Genomic DNA, 15,076 nt, shown 5'->3' with positions numbered 1-15,076 from the left:
TGATTAGTAAGGGATTGCTTAAGGTGGTGTGTGAGTGGAAAGAAAAAGGTTAAAACCACTGGTCTAATTGTACCTAAGTGACTTATTATGTGGACCGTTTCATAACTCCAAAGGAAATGGGCCAGTCACAATTTTTCTCAAGCAAAATATTTCAGTAACAATTGGGCAGTGATTCTCAACCTTCCCTTCCCACTCACATACCACCTTAAGCAATCCCTTACTAATCACAGAGCATCGATGGCATAAGGATTGCTTAAGGTGGAATGTGAGTTTAGGAGGTAGTTTGGAAACCACTGATCTAGAGTAATCCAGAGCCTCCATCATAAATATCTTTAAAGAATCGCTTGCCAATTAGGTTTTGTTTGGTATTGACCACCTTACTCTTCTACCCAACTATTTCAGTATTGCATTTTTTGATACTGATTGCATTGGCAAACTACTTCAGAACCATTTGACAGTCAGTTTTGCAAATGCTTCTCCATTAAATATTCTTGGAAAAGCGAGTTAAATGAATTCTCATTCTACAAATTTTAAAAGAGGAGATTTCAAAAGACTTGCATGGGGGTCATAATTACTTTGAGTGAAGAAGGCATTTACAGAAGGTGAAAATTATGGATGTTGTGCCAAATTTGAAATTCAAGACATTTCAAAGGCAATTAAATATTATTTAAATTCTGCTTTTACTGGACTTTATCCAAACAAATAAAATATACTTTTCCTTGACAATCTGATTATTGCAGTTAATTGAGCATGAAAATATAAAGAACATCACTTATCCAATCAATTACAATTCTGAATTAAAAAAATTAGCAAAAAACTATATTTTTCTTTGAAATTTAGGTCCAAAGAAAAAATTGGAATAAAAGAATCTCAATGATCCGACTGGAATGAGTCAATAAGACCATGAGATTGTGGAGTGAAAATAGGCTATTCAGCCCATTGAGTCTGCCACACCATTCAATCATGAGCTGATCCTTTTTCCCAATCAGACCCAGTGCCCAGCCTTCTTCCCATAACCTTTGATGGCCTGGCTAATCAATAACATATCAATCTCTGCCTTAAAAATATCAACAACTGCCTTTAGCAACAAATTCCACTGATTCACCACCTTCTGGCTAAGAAATTCCTCTGTATCTCTGTTCTCAGCAGACACCCTTCGATCCTGAATTTGTGCCCTCTTGTTCGAAACTCTCCCACCATGGGAAACAATATTTTTACATCTACTCTGCCCATGCCTTTCAAACATTTGAAATGTTTCAATGAGATTTTCTCTAATTCTCCTAAAGTCCAACGAGTACAGACCAGCTATCTTCATATAGCTACTTTAGAGAAGTGGACGAGTGTGGTGGGGGGGGGGGGGGGGGGCTGGGGAGGAGGAACGGCATGAATGCACCTTCAATCTTTTTCTTCTGTCAAAGGGATTGTCAGGTGGGCAGTGGAGATGGGAAATAGTAAGAAGGGTTTCTGATTTTCAGGCCTACTGTAGACATAAGCACTCATCTCTGTTCAGAGTCCAAAGCCTTGACAAGTGAAAAGTAATTACCACAATACAGCAGAGTAATTCATTCAGAGATAATTGGTTATCTTCCTAAAGAGATATCCTCTCAGACCATTGAGAACAGAAGAATAGGAGCCATTTATTTTGGGGGTATTGGGTAAGCAGAGTGATATGGAAGACCACAGGAGCAGCATTGAATCCAAGTATGAGGCGAGTTACATTACTGGATTCTTCTATCCTTAGACTATTAAACATATTAAACATTTTATAGAGAATTAAGCATGGTTTTTCAAGATCAGTTGCAATACAAACAGAAAATATGCTATTGAAAATGTTAACTCTCTTTTTCTCTTTCTGCAGACGTCACTTGCCTTGTTAATTATTTCCAACATTCTCAGCTTCCAACATCTGCAGTTTTTTGTTTATTTTCATGACTTTATTTAATGCCACAGTGACTTCTTATTTCAGTATTTTGTGGAGAAAAAAAAAGATCGAAGTCAGACAGCATGATCTGAATTTGATGCTGCATCGACAGGGGTACTAAAATATTGGGACCAATATTCATCTCCACTGTGCTCCATAAAATGACATGATGAGGTTTTATATTGCCTTCACATGTTGGCCAATTATATTTTCCATTGTTCCCAGCAGATTAGATTATTGAAAACCACGCGGCTTCTGAATGCTTTGAACAGTGAAAATTAGCATTGAAATACTCCTTATTAGCTTAATATTACTTGCAACTCAGAACAAATTTTAGATCTGACAATTTAGAAAAGTTTGACCTGGACATTTTATAAATCCCATGAGGATGAAATGGCAGTTCCCACTAGAGAATGAGAGTGAAAGACATTAGTCTTAAAAACAAGAAAGGTTATTAAAATTAGTTAAAAGGATGTTTCCTCTGCAACTACAATCCACAGTTGAGGCTTAATTTCTGGATTATTCATTCACAATATTTATTCTATTAAATCGTTTAAAAAATGCTCTATTTCTGCACAAGCCACGTCCCTACAAAAACAGATTGAAATACTTTACCTGCTTGTTCTTCTCATTAAAAATGCTTAAGATGCCCACATGGGGGAACCCTAAATATGCACAGTGGACTGCAGGAACAGTGTGCAGATTGAGGTGAAACCCTCTTAAAGGGGCATGCACCTTTTATAAATTGCATGCTTGTGCCTTGTATAGCTAATCATATGATTTGTGCTGGTTAGATTAGTTGTAAGAATAAGGAACATCCCACCATGTGTAGGCAGTAGGGGAAAAAAATGGTGTAGGTCGTTAACTTTTTCAAATACCACATATTTGATTTAAAAAAAGACAATTTAGTCCACTGACAAATTCCCAACATACAATCTATCTTCTCAATCTGGACTTCATTTAAAATGTGACAATACTGTTAAAATTTTCAGGAATTGATTCATAAATTACACTGGAGTGAAATTATCTGCGTATATCGATTTGGAATAAGAATAAAAAGACACGATGTACTTGAGATTTTTTTTGTTGACTACACCCAAAAAATTGTTATTCTCACTTAAGCCAAAAAAATACTGTCAATGTGAGAAAGGCTTTTTCCACTTGGCGAGTTATTCCAGGCTCTCTGCCATATTTCCCCATTCAGTTCGAACAAGCTCTTGATGCCATCAGTTCCTTTAGCCATGACTGAACAAGTCAGTTATCTCTCTCTCTTTGGCTTGGCTTCGCGGACGAAGATTTATGGAGGGGGTAAAAAGTCCACGTCAGCTGCAGGCTCGTTTGTGGCTGACCAGTCCGATGCGGGACAGGCAGACACGATTGCAGTGGTTGCAAGGGAAAATTGGTTGGTTGGGGTTGGGTGTTGGGTTTTTCCTCCTTTGCCTTTTGTCAGTGAGGTGGGCTCTGCGGTCTTCTTCAAAGGAGGCTGCTGCCCGCCAAACTGTGAGGCGCCAAGATGCACGGTTTGAGGCGTTATCAGCCCACTGGCGGTGGTCAATGTGGCAGGCACCAAGAGATTTCTTTAGGCAGTCCTTGTACCTTTTCTTTGGTGCACCTCTGTCACGGTGGCCAGTGGAGAGCTCGCCATATAATACGATCTTGGGAAGGCGATGGTCCTCCATTCTGGAGACGTGACCCATCCAGCGCAGCTGGATCTTCAGCAGCGTGGACTCGATGCTGTCGACCTCTGCCATCTCGAGTACCTCGACGTTAGGGGTGTGAGCGCTCCAATGGATGTTGAGGATGGAGCGGAGACAACGCTGGTGGAAGCGTTCTAGGAGCCGTAGGTGGTGCCGGTAGAGGACCCATGATTCGGAGCCGAACAGGAGTGTGGGTATGACAACGGCTCTGTATACGCTTATCTTTGTGAGGTTTTTCAGTTGGTTGTTTTTCCAGACTCTTTTGTGTAGTCTTTCAAAGGCGCTATTTGCCTTGGCGAGTCTGTTGTCTATCTCGTTGTCGATCCTTGCATCCGATGAAATGGTGCAGCCGAGATAGGTAAACTGGTTGACCGTTTTGAGTTTTGTGTGCCCGATGGAGATGTGGGGGGGCTGGTAGTCATGGTGGGGAGCTGGCTGATGGAGGACCTCAGTTTTCTTCAGGCTGACTTCCAGTTATAACCAATTACTAATTGCCCAAGGGTGCTAGCATATCACCACTACTTTTCTCTGATCCTTCATGTATGTCCATGCAAGCTTCCACAAATAGAGAAAGCCCCAGTTGCAAATTGCAATACCTCTAAGCTCTTTCTTGCTAGTGTGATTGTATGTCAGCAGTGGATACCTTTTCAAAAAATGCAGTGCAAAGAATGGAAAACACACAGACATCATGGCCAACTGGTGTGGTTCAGTGCATTTTGGCTGCCCCCTTGTATGAGCAAAAGACTCAAGCATTTAAATGGGTGAGAACTGAATCATTATGCCGAATGCAAACTTCAAGAGGCCTAAATGGGTCAGCTTTAATCAACTTCAATGTTGGTATCTTTTCTCGAAGGTGAGCTGTAAATGAGCAATCCAAATTCACTCTATATTCATGTTGCGGGATTACATAGCCAAATGACACAGTTCATTTAATAGCCAAAGTTGAAGAAATGTCATCACTCTAGCCGCTTTCAGGTGTATCCTCCACATTGAGCGTGGCTGCGGGAGCAGATCCCAACCTGAAGATTCACCTTTCAGGTGGCAGCCCTAAAAGGCTGCTACAGCCCACCTGAAAGGGCATGCTTTTCCAGAGGCACCTCGTACCACCTCCGCATCTGAAGGAGGCGGGGGAACTGGTGCCACCCATCATAAATATGTGGCATAGCAATGGCCGTCTTCCCTACCCATAATCCCCCATGCAGGTGGAAGCACTCTGTGTTTCCCACACAGTTTCAGCTGCATGAGGGTTTATGGGTAGGGAAGACCGCCATTACTATGCTGCATTTTGAGCAACAGAGAGCGGCCCCAGTGCAGGAGTAGCCAGCCGGGCTGTAAGAATCCCCGCCGGCTGCCCCTTCCCCGACATCCTCCGCTGGCTGCCCCAACCACGCTGCCTGAAGCCCCTCCTCCCCGATAGCTGCCCCCACCCCACTGCCTGACAGCCGCCCCCCCTCCCCTCTGCCTGAAGCCCCCTGCCCTGCTGCCTGACAGACCCTGCCTTACTGGGGAGGGGAGATCGGCGGTACATCAGGGCAGTGGCGGCGGGGAGGTGGGCTGTCAGGCAGCGGGGAGTTGGGTGACTAACTGATAGTGTCATCAGCCCGCCCCTTAGCATCCGCTTTCAGGCAGCTGCATTCAGGTGCCTAGGGGGACTTCGGTGCCCTGGCGATTATCCCTCCCGGTGGAGGCTTAGAAAGTGCGACTCGGAGGTGCCTCCTGCTCTTTCAGGTGGGTACCCGCATATTCTACCCCTATGCAGCTCTACATCAGGGTATTCGAGCCACCTGAAAGAGCCTTCTGAAAGGTTTATTTTTGCTTTCTTGATAAACTTCATAACTTTAAAGGTAATGAAAATGCAATGTTGGGTACCACTATTTCACTTCTTTTCTTTCTAAAATATTTTTATTGATTTGGTAGAGAGAAATATTATGTTATATATTTTCTACATATTAGTCATATAAACTTTCATATAAATGCAATACAGAATATGATCATAAGTGATTTGTACATTGTCTTGTACACAGTGGTCGAATAAAATAAAAATTCCTGTTTGAAACTTCACCTCATATGGATACATATATTATGACATATTCATTGTTGGTTATCTAATTGGACTAATCTCTTATGCTTATAAAGGAAAATAGAAAAAAAAAGAAAAATAAATAAAACATTCTAATCCTACCCCTCTCACAAAACATGGTCACCAGCGAATAATGTGTAAAGAAACAAGCTTCAGCTCCAGGGCCATACTATTTTACTTCTAAATCAGTGGTTCTCAACCTTTTTCTTTCCACTCACTTTAAGTAATTCCTATGACGTCGGTGCTCTGTGAGAGTAAGGGATTGCTTAAGGTGGTAAGTGAGTGGGAAGAGAAGGTTGAGAATCAATGCTCTAGGCCCAAATGTTACTGAAATATTTTGCTTGAGAAAAATTGTCATTGGCCCATTTCCTTTGGAGTTATGAAACCATGCACATAACGAGTCAATTAGGTATGATTAAAACAGGTGTTTTCAAACTTTTTCGTTCCAGCCACATACCACCTTAAGCAATCCCTTACTCATCACAGAGCATCTATGGCATAGTGAATACCTAAAGTGGTATGTGAGTGGAAATAAAAAGGTTGAGAACCATTGTTCTAAAAGTATAGCTAATCAAAAAGTGCACGTTAAAATCTTGTTGAAACATGAAGCCTATTTCAAAGTGTAACCACCTCTCATTCATCCATTCAGTGCAGGGTAAACATGTATTATGCAAAATCAGGTACAGACATGCCAGCATTTCTACTCATGGGAGATGAGTGCAGAGCAGGTCAGTTCCACGGGTTCACTTGCTGTTGACCCAGGAGCTGAAAATAGAAAGATCATCGTACTTTAAAGAAGGCTTTGTTAATTGTGCAAGAGTACCTCACAAGACAAATATTGACAGCTGTGATGAAAGGATTATTTCTGATACCAGACAAGAGTCTCTATAGTGAGTGGTGGAACTATTAAGGCAACGATTGATTTTCTGGCCTGTTTTAAAATTTGTTTCAGATTGAACTTCTGAAATGGGGAAATTGTTGCAGATTTGAATTTGAATTTGAATTGACTCCCATGTTCAAACTTTTAGCCAGAGCTTTCTTTCTCAGCCTGTGTTTAAAAATAGCAATATTCAGAAGTTATGGCATGTTTGAATACCAACAAGCTGAGACACAGCAGACTTAGGCCACAGTGGATGAATTCCTGATCTTGACTTTGCTTAACTAAAGTCAGGCTCCATCCTGCATGAAAGATGGGAGGAGGAATTTGACAGACTCAGCCCCAGTCTGCAATTGTGTTATTCCTAGTGGTTGCCTTAGAGTGACAGGGGCAGATGTCGGGGACGAAACTGCACTTTAAAAAAATGTAGATGATGTTTGTAGTCATTCTTCCTTTTTTGATGTTGAATCTTCATCATGGCAATAATAATTTTAATTATTTTATTTCTACCGCATGAAAAAAAGGTTTCCATTTTATAGACTACATTTCTTGACCTCAGGATGTAATTAAGTGCTTCATAGCTATTAACATTTTAGAAGTGTGGTCTCTGTTGCAACATAAGAAGTTTTTGTGGTGAACTATTAAAGTATCATTCTCTGTGCTTAAATGTATTGAATTGAGTGCACAATAGAAACGTTTTCATGTGCGAATAGGTACATCATCCAAGTTAAGTGACCACAAAATAGAAAGCTGTTGACTGTACACTCACCCTTGAAAAGAACAGTGGTAACATTCATTCCATTAATCATTTGCAAAGTCTCCATTTTCAGCAATGAAAGAGCATTAAATAAATGGTCCAATCATTAGATTAAAACATTTATTTCCTATAGCTGTGTGATCTGGATTTCACAAAAAAAACATATGGCAAGTAGCCATATCTACCTATGGTCTAAAAACTGGAGCATTCTATCATGACCACATGTTTTTACTTGCATCAGGAACATAGTGGAATAATGTGATGTTTACACTTACAAATTGGCCCTATTAGTTCTCCTTTCCCATGTAAGAGACTCCAATTACTACAAGAGTCCTAGTATGGAACAGGCCTACACTCTATGGAATGAAGATCCAGCCTCTCCAATGTCTCCTTATAAAGTCTTCCAGTCCCAGCTGCAGGCTGGTGAATCTCCTTTGCACCCCTTTCAGTGTATTGGTATTCCTCCTACTGCTGAGAAACCAGATCTGCACTCAATATTCCAAATGTAGTCTCATCAATGTCTATTACAGCTGTATCGTGAAGTCCAAATTTTGAATTCAATACCCCGTCCAATGAAAGGAACCATACCAAAAGCCTACTTCATCACTTTGTTCATCTGAGTCACCACTTCATGGAATTATGCATCTGTATTCCTAGATCTCTTTGTTTTATAACACTCCCCAGGGCCATGCTACTTACTGTGCAAGTCCTACCCTGTTTTGACTTACTAAAATGTAGCACCTCACACTTGTTGGAGTTAAATTCTATTTGCATCTCTTTGGCCCACCTTCCCAGCAGATCCTGATCCTGTTGTAAACATAGATCACTGTTCACTATATTTAGCACCACCGATTTAAGTGTCATCTGAAAATATACTGATTGTGTTAACTATATTGCAATCCAAATCAATGAACATAGATAACAAACAACAGTGGATCTAGCACTGACCCCTGAGGTAGACCTCTGGTCACAGGCCTCCTATCAGAAAAATAGCCTTCCATTAGCCCATTTCAATTCTGAGTCACACTCCCACACTCACATGTCTGTCCATGGCCTTCTGTACTATCCCACCCTGACCACCCACAGATTGGATAAACAACATCTTATTTTCCGTCTGGGCATTCTCTAGCAGATGGCATTAATAATGACTTTACTGCCTTTCACTAAACCTGCTTGCCTTTTCTTTCCCCTCCCCCTTTTCCTGCCTTTGCAGTTCCTCTAGCCACCCAGCCATTCATCCTCCCCCTCATGTTGCTGTCACCTCCTTCCTTTCTCCACCTATCATCTCTTGCCTTTGCCATCCCTCTCCCTCCCCATTCTTTTGTTTGGATGCTTGCCGGCATTTTCTCATACTTCGATGAAGGGCTCAAGCCCAAAACATCGGTTATGTATCTTTACCTTTGCTACATAAAGGACACTGCTGAGAATAATGTGATGTTTACACTTACAAATTGGCCCTATTAGTTCTCCTTTCCCATGTAAGAGACTCCAATTACTATGAGAGTCCTAGTATGGAACAGGTCTACACTCTATGGAATAAAGATCCAGACCTGCTGAACTTTTCCAGCATTTTGTGTGTTTTTACTTCAACCACTGTGTATAGAATTTTGTGATTTACTCCAGAAGTACCTGTGGTGATAGAGTGTGTGTGATACTCCTGACCACTAGAGGGAGTCAGAGATGAATGTTGCACCTTGGGTTAGATACAAAAAAAGCTGCACCACAAGGTCTTGAGTTATTAATAAAATATTGTTAATATGAAAGAAACCACTTTTATTATTTAATAGAAACATCACATGGTATCAGGAGTGTGTATCAGTTGGTATCAGCAAGAAACATGGAGAGTGTGAAAGTTCCTGATACTGTGAATTGGACTGGGAATGTCAACCACATGGCAGTTGTTCAAACAATTGACACTGTATCTGCAAGCCATTGGACTCAATACCAAACTGGATGCACAGAAGATTGTACTGGATCAATTTCCTGACTTCATCAAAGGGTTTGGATTTCTGCCATATACCTACAAGATACATTAAAGGAGGACATACAGCCAAGGTGGGTTTCAGCACCGCTAAAAGAAAAGCTCAAGCAGGAACTCAACCCAATAATGTCACTAGGGGTCATAAAGAAAATGGCATAGCTCACAGAATGGGTGATTTCAATGGTGTGTGTCAAAAAGAAGAAGAGTGACCTATGCATGCGCATGGGTCCAAAAGGCTTAAATGCCAATATAAAGACCGAACATTATCAGATTTCACCAGGAATGAAATTACAAGTGCAAAGTTTTTCACTAAATTGGATGCATCCCAGGGCTTCTGGCAATTAAAACTGAATGAAGACAGCACAAAATACGATACATTCAATGCATGTTCAGCCGATACTCCTGTTTGAGGATGTGTTTTGGAAGTTCCTCAGCTCCTTCAGTATTCTGCAGGACAATGGAGTACATTATAGAAGGCATAATTGAGGTACGTGGATGACATGATCCTATGGGGATCCATACAGGAGCAACACAGCAAGAGGCTCATCAAAGTGCTACAATGCATCCAGAAGTATGGATTAAAGCTTAACAGAGCAAAATGTCTGTTTGGTGTGAAAGAAATCACCTTTCTGGTAAATAAGCTGTCAGAGGCAGGTGTAGAGCCAAACAAGAGCAAGGTGAAAGCAATGCTAGAGATGCCCTGGCCCTTTGACAAAAAGAGCATATTGAGAGTGCTGGGAATGATCAATTTCACTGGTAAATTCATTCCAAACGCCTCTTCTAAAACAACGTACCTGAAAAATGTGAATTAAAGTGGACGGCCAACCTTGAGGAAGAATGGAGATGACTGAAGACTATTCTAATGACAGAACCAGTGTTTTTGACATTCATTGACCCATCCATAAAGACGAAAATACCTACAGATGCTTCAAAAGATGGAATAGGAACTGTATTACTTCAGGCTGTGGGAGAAGATTGGAGGCCAGTTGCATAGGCATCAAGGACCTTGATCACATCTGAATATTGTTACAGAGTTTTGTGTTGTGTATTGGCCTATGTGTTGTGTGGTTTTATGTTAAAAAGTGACAGTTTGTCTTAGAGAACCAAGGTGACTACTGAGAGAGTGGGAGATGGACTAAGCATGTGCAGAAAATGATCTAAAAATTTCTGGACTTGGATGATAAACCACCACTGGGGGTGCTGTGGAATGGAAGAAGGCCCAGAGCATGAGTCATGATCTGGAAGACAGTTTAGAATGTTGGGATTCCAAAAAGGATGAACATTCCAAAGGCAGCCAGAAGGATCAGGACCAAGCCAGTTGTTCCTCTCTCTACAAGCAACACAAGACAACTTCGAATTTTGTGCTCTCTCTCAAAGATCTTTGGCTTCAGTTTACCAAACAAACTGAATTTTGTTTATGAACTTTGATTCAGTTGAGATCGAAGTTTTGTGTGAGTCTTGTGTGTTTTGTGCTTGTTTTGTGTCCAAGTTTTTCTGTGGGTTGGTTGGAAGTGTAGCTTAGACTTTGATTACGTATGTTATATTTAGGCTGGGGAATTTATTAGTTTTACACTGTTATAGAGATTTGCATAGTAACCAGTGGGCATTGTTATAAAAGGGGGGATTTTGAATTAAAGTTTGAAGGTGAATTTTTTTTTAATAAAGTAATTGTTCATATTTACCCCTGTGTGATATGCCTTCTTTCTGGTTGCTGGCTTGATCTTGTAACAATATCAATGTGCGCAGATAGATAAAGGTCTAGATCTGGTCTATGGACTTGAGAAATTCCATAGTTATGTGTATGGTCTACCAATATTTGTGTCAGAGACAGACCATAAGCTATTAATAGTGATAATCAAGAAAAATCTCAGTAAAATGTTGCCAAGAATCCAAAGACTGATGATAAAGGTACAACATTATGACTTTGAATTGGTGCACACTGCAGGGAAACTTATTGTGTTGGCTGATGCGCTGTCCAGGGCAACAATGCAGAATGAAGCACGCAATGAGAATTCCACTGAGATAGATGTGAATCTCCATGTGAAACTGAACACTGAATCTCTTCCTATATCTGACATGAAATGCAAGCAGATCACAGCTGAAACAGAAAAGGGCACAGTTCCACAGAAGTTCATCAAGAATATGAAGCAAGGATGGCCAAGAGGCGAATGTCAGCCATACTCCAACATCAGAGCTGAGTGTTGTCAATGGGCTTCTACTCAGACAGAGCAGATTTGTCATTCCTCATTCACTGACGTGCTGAAAAGGGTGCATGAAGGACACCTTGGAATGGGAAAATGCAACATAAGTCATGTAGTGGTAATTAATTTATGCAATTATTGTTGGTATATCTTGTATACCTGTGCAGCTAATTTTCTATCTTTATCTCGATTCATGTTCTGATCACCAGAATAACCAGTCAACTCACGATTGTCAAGTCTAGGATTCACTGCAGAAAATTACATGCAGCCCCAGATGTTATTGCATTGAGATCTTGATTTGGAACCATGGTATAAAACATCTCCCCCTAATTTTAGTAAGGCTGACCTGCTCATCATCTAGTTTACACTCCAGCTTCAAATCAATATCTCTGAAAGGCCCAGTGTAAGTGATCAGTTACTTCTTCTTAATTAATCTCAATATATTCTGTTTAGTAGTTGGAATGAAAATAAATGTTAACTAGACAAAATTCTTTTAGTATTTACAAAATGCATCCTCATTCCTATCATAGTTGAACTTTTCCCTTTGCTATTGCCAATGTAAACTTAAAATACTTTTAGCTAATTGTTCGTTCAGTTCCTCTATTTACAGTTACATTCAGCATGGCTGTGTTGAATATCAGTGGTAACTCTTGAGTGGAGAGAGTCGGAGAGAACTAGTTTATGAGTGACAAATTCTCTTGCTGAGCTAAATGTCAATTATATTAAGCCATTTAAGATATTGTTTTATTCCATTTTTGCTTTGTCCAAGTGTCTCCACATCAACTGAAAGTGGGACTTGCTTCAATTGAATCACAAATCTTGAAGTAATGTAATCAGAATGAATTCATTTGTTAAATGCATTATCACAAGCAATCACACTTGGGGTTTTCTCTTTTGAATGAAGAATGATGAGATATGACTTACTTGAGGTCTGCAAGGTTATGAGAGGCACATGAGGGTGGATAGGCAGCACATTCTTTCTGGGGTGAGTAGAAAACACCAGAGGACATCAGGACAAGGTGAGGGGAGGAAAGTTTAGGGGTGACATCAAAGGTACGGTTTTTACAGAGAGAGTAGTGGGTGCTTGGTATGCATTGCCAGGGTTGGTGGTGGAGGCTGGTACAATAGGGATATTTAAAAGAGTCTTGGACAGGCATATGATAAATAAAATGGAAGGTTATGAGTGTAAGATAGGGGAGGTTTATCTTGTAGAGAGGGCTTCTATCGGTCTGTTCAACATTGCGGGCCAAAGGACCTGTACTGTTCTGTAATGTCCTATCTTCTATATTTAGTTTGGATATTGCAGTAAAGACAACATAGTTTGGTTTTCATTAATCCTTCCAATTGACTATGTTAAACTTACAAGTCAAGGATAATCTGCTGATGGGATACCATCAAATGAAGAAAAACATAACTTTGAATCGAAGCATTATTTTTGTCACTTTTGGGCTTCTTATTTTGCAATAGATAAGATCTAAGAGCAGGAGCAGGCCATTTGGCCCATCGAACCAACAGCAGTAATAGAGATGAGGTTATGATGAACCTTTTTGCAATCAATTAGAATAGTACTCAGAACATGTAACCTTAAGCATAGATCAAAGTAGGCATATCACACAGGGGTAAAGATGAACAATTACTTTATTAACAAAAATTTACCTTCAAACTTTAATTCAAAATCCCCCCTTTTATAACAATGCGCACTGGTTACTATGCAAATTTCTATAACAGTGTAAAACTAATAAATTTCCCAGCCTAAATATAACATATCCAATTAAAGTCTAAGTTATATTTCCAACCAGCCCACAGAAAAACTTAGACACAAAACAAACACAAAACACACAAGACTCACAAAACTTCGATCTCAACCAAAGCAAAGATCATAAACAAAATTCAGTTTGTTTGGTAAACTGAAGCCAAAAGATCTTTAAGAATGATAGAGAGAGAGAGAGAGAGAGAGAGAGAGAGAGAGAGAGAGAGAGAGAGAGAGAGAGAGAGAGAGAGAGAGAGAGAGAGAGCACAAAATTCGAAGTTGTCTTGCGTTACTTGCAGAGAGAAGAACAACTGGCTTAGACCGGATCCTTCTAGCTGCCTTCGGAATGTTCATCCTTTTTGAAATCCCAACATTCTAAACTGTCTTCCAGACCATGACTCATGTTCTGGGCCTTCTTCCTCTCCACAGCACCCCCATTGGTGGTTTGTCTTCCAAGTCCAGAAATTTTTAGATCATTTTCTGCACATGCCCAGTCCATCTTCCACTCTCTCAGCAGTCCACCTTCACCTTGGCTCTTAAAGGCAAACTGTCACTTTCCAACACAAAACCACACAACACATATACCAATACACAACACAGAACTCTGTAACAATAGATACAAAGATCTTTTACCATTTTTTTCTCTTCCAGATTCAGATAGTCCCACGTTCTCTCATAAGATATCCCATTCTTCCCTTCAACTAGTCTTCTGTACCACATCTCCTTCAACTCTAACTTTCCTCCTCTACCCTGTAACCTTCAAATTTAAAATTCCATTTTCTTTCTCTTCCTATCTTCCTATGTAACCTCTCCTAGATCCACAGACCTCTCTATGTACACTGACTCCAGTCCTTGTGCATTTTTCTATTATTTCCAAGTAAACTAATAGCCCCATTTTCAGCTACACAGGGATGAGTATTCCCTCCTAAAGTTGCTTGCTTTTTCTTTCATTTTTTTTTCCAATATTAATTGGTTAAGAATTCCAAATTGTTTTGAACACAGACTCATGTATTATTTTAAACAAAAGAATAAAAAGAAATTCTGGGTAAATGCTAAAATAAATGCTGTGCATGGTTGAGGACCACAGGATAATGTGAGGAAGAAATACATTTTAGTTCAAGCCTGAGAAAAGAAATACTCATGTGGCTTTCTTGTCAAGAGAGGGCACATCAGCAACTACTCAAAAGTTGAAGAGACCCTTTAAGGTAAGTGTGAAACTTTCCTTGTGAGGCAAGGAAGAGCAGGTTTGTCCCTAGGCCTTGTTATGAATGTTGAGGTTTCCCCTCCTTAACCCTTTGGTTCCTTAATGAACTTAACAAAATACCTCCTGACTCTCCTGACTGCTGTCCAATATTGTATGAATCTCATATTCCCATTCTCTCCAGGTGCCAGCTAGTGCTTCCTGCTTTTTTTCTGGCAAGCAACTGTCGGATGTGCACCACCTCAAATTTAAGCACATTTCTTCTCATTAAGAAAGCAGACAGGGTTAAAATTGACCTGGATATCAGTGGATGGAATTGATTCGTGATCCATTTTATGCCTTGACAGAATATTAAAAAGCCCAATTCCATGTTGAGTTATCAATTCTAGAAGGTCAGAGGCATGTATCATTGTGTATATAAATTACCCCAACTTAAAATAAAAACAGCAGGCAAGGATCACTATGATTTATAAGGAAAAAAAGAGATTTATTTTTAGCGATCCTGGAATCATACAAGAGTTCCAGTGGAAACAGATGTATTCAATTTAAGTGTTTACGTGCCATGGCTGTCAGTATCAAGTTTAAAGCATCTTCTTTGCATCAAAAAACTG

The sequence above is a fragment of the Narcine bancroftii genome, chromosome 4 (assembly GCF_036971445.1).
Source record: "Narcine bancroftii isolate sNarBan1 chromosome 4, sNarBan1.hap1, whole genome shotgun sequence".
Classification (NCBI taxonomy): Eukaryota; Metazoa; Chordata; class Chondrichthyes; order Torpediniformes; family Narcinidae; genus Narcine; species Narcine bancroftii.
The sequence above is the reverse complement of the archived record's forward strand: the minus strand, read 5'-3'. Positions refer to the sequence as shown.